We start from the raw sequence: 3,738 nt of genomic DNA on the forward strand, positions 1-3,738 counted from the left end.
GCATAACCTTTCACAAAAAGGTCGCTCGCTGCTAGAGATAAGGAAACAAGCTATACAGGAAGCACCTAAACCACAGACTAAACAACAGATGATGTCCTTTTTAGGGCTCTGCAATTATTGTAGAGAATGGTTACCAGATTATGCTTTTCTAGTTCAACCTTTGCAAAATTTAATATACGGGAAGGAGATGACTCTAAAGGACAAAATACAATGGACTGAGGACGGAGAAAATGCTTTTACAAATTTAAAAAGAATGTTGCAAACCAATGTGACCCTTGCTCTACCAGATTATCAACAACCATTCACCCTATGTGTAGATGCTAATCAAGGTTATATGAAAGCAGTATTAACACAGCCATTCGGAGCAAAAGAGAGACCGTTAGCATTCTATTCAAAACGATTAGATGCAGTAGCAGCTGGCTTTCCACAGTGTTTACAGGCATGTGCAGCTGCTGCAGAAGCAGTAAAGGTATCAGCAGAATTGGTACTTTGTCACCCCCTCATACTTAAAGTTCCTCATTCTGTGTCTCTAATCTTGTTGCAGACACCGCTTCCATTCTTAACACATACAAGACATCTTACCTTAGTGTCACTTTTGCTCTCACAACCTAACATTGAACTTCAGCGGTGTGGCCTATTGAACCCTAGCACGCTCCTCCCCACCGCAGAGGATGGGGAGCCACATTCTTGCAAAGCAACAATAGAAGAACAAACAAAACCAAGAGCAGATATTCTGCAAACTTTTATACCAGGATCAGAAGTTGTTTATGTAGATGGCTCAGCATCAAAAAATGATATGGGAAAAAATAAAGTTGGGTATGCTGTAGTTACATCTACTGAAGTGTTAGAAGCCAATGCACTCCCTTCTACTTGTTCAGCACAAGCGGCTGAACTCTATGCTGTGATCAGGGCATGTGAACTGTTCAAGAACAAGTCACTTACTATCTACACTGATAGTCAATATGTGTTTGCAGCTGTCCATCACCATGCAAGAGTCTGGAAAAATAGAGGTTTTAGAACATCACAGGGCACATCTCTTACTCATACAAATTTGCTTCTTAGATTATTAGACGTTGTGCATTTACCGACTCACTTTGCACTGTGCAAATGCAAAGCACACCAGACTGATGACTCTGCAGAAACCGCAGGAAATAGTTTTGCAGATAAAACCGCCAAAGAAGCGGCACTGAAACAACCTACCTTATCAGTGGCAGACATTCTTTTTATAGATAGCGATGTGCTATGTGATGCACAGATTCATGCTCCTAAAATAGAAGTACAAAGTTGGATCAAAAGAGGAGCAATACAACGAGAGAAAGTTTACTATATGAATGACAAGCCCATCCTACCAAAAAATTTATACAAAACAGCTGCTTTGGTGAGCCATGGAAATACTCATGTCTCAACAGGAGGGATGGTACATATCATACAACAATATTTCTATGCTATAAATTTTTCTGATTATGCAAAACAATTTTGTAGGACATGCTTAATTTGTTGTAAACACAATGCACAAGGAAACATCAGACCAAAACGTGGCCAGTTCCCCACAGCTGAGTATCCGTTTCAAGTTGTACATATGGATTTTATTGAATTATCTTGGTCACAAGGAAAGAAATACTGTCTAGTTATTATAGACACCTTTTCTAAGTGGGTAGAAATATACCCTGTAAAGCATTGTGATGCAATGACCGTTGCAAAATGTTTGGTAAGCCATTATTTCCCTACCTATGGCATACCTCATATTATAAGATCAGACAATGGGACTCATTTTGTAAATCAGACTATGTCCCTTTGCTCACAAGCATTAGGTTTTACGCTTAAGAATCATTGTGCGTATCACCCTCAGAGCGCAGGCTTAGTGGAAAGGACCAACGGCACTATTAAAACAAGGCTAAGAAAGACAGTGGAAGAGACAAAAAGGCCGTGGCCAGAATGTTTGTCTCTAGTAAAATTATGGATGAGAATAACTCCCACTCCTGCAGGATTAACACCTTTTGAAATAGTGTATGGTAGACCATTTCCCCTAGCAACTGAAATGAATGACATAGAAAAAGCAGACCGAGAAAATACGCTGGCCGATTGGATGCGTAAACTACTAACATCACAACAAAAACATAGCCCCAGTAGTCTGCCGGTAAATTCTGTTTCTACTCAACAGGATAACTTGCAGCCGGGAGATTGGGTCCTGGTCAAGGTCCTGTTGCGGAAAGATTGGAGCACACCTCGGTGGGACGGTCCTTATCAAGTCCTCCTTACAACACCAACAGCAGTAAAGATCGCAGAACGACCTTCCTGGATACACAAAAGTCACTGTAAACCCATCAAGCCCTTATCAGAGGCCTCAGCAACAGAGTAGCAGTGGAAGTCCGCTACAAAGGCACAGTAACCAATAGGGTGCTGTTGTCTCAACCCGGTGAAGAAAACAACTGAGCTGCACTCTATTTAGGATGGCCCTGATAGGGTGGGGATGTGGTAAAGTGACTCTAGGGGTCATTCTTGTTGTAGGACTTGTATGGTTGTCCTGGCTCTCACCAGCTCCATTACAGCACCTACGGCGATGGACCCATGATGACTTCCATCTACGCCCGTTGCCCGCTGACCACTCACATCCATTTATGCAAAACTACTGGTACCGATATGTACATGATACTGTAACAGCGAAAAATGTGACAAATTGCTATGTTTGTTCAGTAATGCTCACTCATAGTGAAGGACCTACGGTGTATGGCAGAGCTATGAATATCTTCTGCAGGTATAGGATATCAAAGTAATGTTTCACTTATATTTTCTTTTGTTTTTCATTTTATTTTTCTGTTGTTTTATTACTGTTATACCATGTTTGAAATGTTTATTAATCAAGCTCTTAACGCTGCTTTTCGGACACGCAGTACAATGTTTCTCTCCCTTACCCAAACTATAGAGACAGAGCCTGTTTCCAGCGATGGCGATGAAGAAGACATATAATTCATAATGACGGCCGAGCCGAAAGCACCCGTGCAGGGCTCGGACCTGAAGAACCGGAATTAAATGTTTTCCAGGATAATGACAATGTGGTCTAAATGAAGGTTGTACCTAAAGTGCTTTTGCAACTTGTACAATGTTGAGCTTCTGATCATACTGTCATGATAAACAGGAGGGACTGTTAGGTTGAAGAAACAGTTGTTAATCATTTCTGTATGATCAGCAATGAGTGTAAATATATATGTATACGTTATTTCTTATCTTCTAGCCACATACTCTTAGCTATTGTACTCTAAGTAGGTGGTTAACAGCTGCCTACTTAGATAAGAATCTCACTTCCCTCTCTTGCGCCCCCCATTGACTATAAATAAAGAAGACAAGGGGAACCACCCTTTGTAACACATTCTGCTGTAGTTTGCATTGCAGAGAGTGTGGGTACCCTTGCAAGTAAAACTGTAACCTGTGTGTGTCTCATAAATGTGGAGTTGGGGTGGAAACGCGGGCGCTTTCCCCAACAGGGACGTTTCTTAGGTTAGAAACTGCCGTCACTGCAGCCAACACTGACTTTTAAGGAGAGACACTCAGCTCTTCCTATGAGCAGATCCACCATGGTGCACAAAATGACAGTATAATTATTATTTTAGGTGACACTTCAAATGTTGCATTATTTCATTCTTTACAAAACGACATTTTTATAACAATGATGTATAACAATGTTAATGTGTTTATGTATAATTCATATTTAAATTAAAGTTCATATTTTAGTTAAAAGCT

The sequence above is a fragment of the Brienomyrus brachyistius genome, unplaced genomic scaffold (assembly GCF_023856365.1).
Source record: "Brienomyrus brachyistius isolate T26 unplaced genomic scaffold, BBRACH_0.4 scaffold183, whole genome shotgun sequence".
NCBI classification, from domain to species: domain Eukaryota; kingdom Metazoa; phylum Chordata; class Actinopteri; order Osteoglossiformes; family Mormyridae; genus Brienomyrus; species Brienomyrus brachyistius.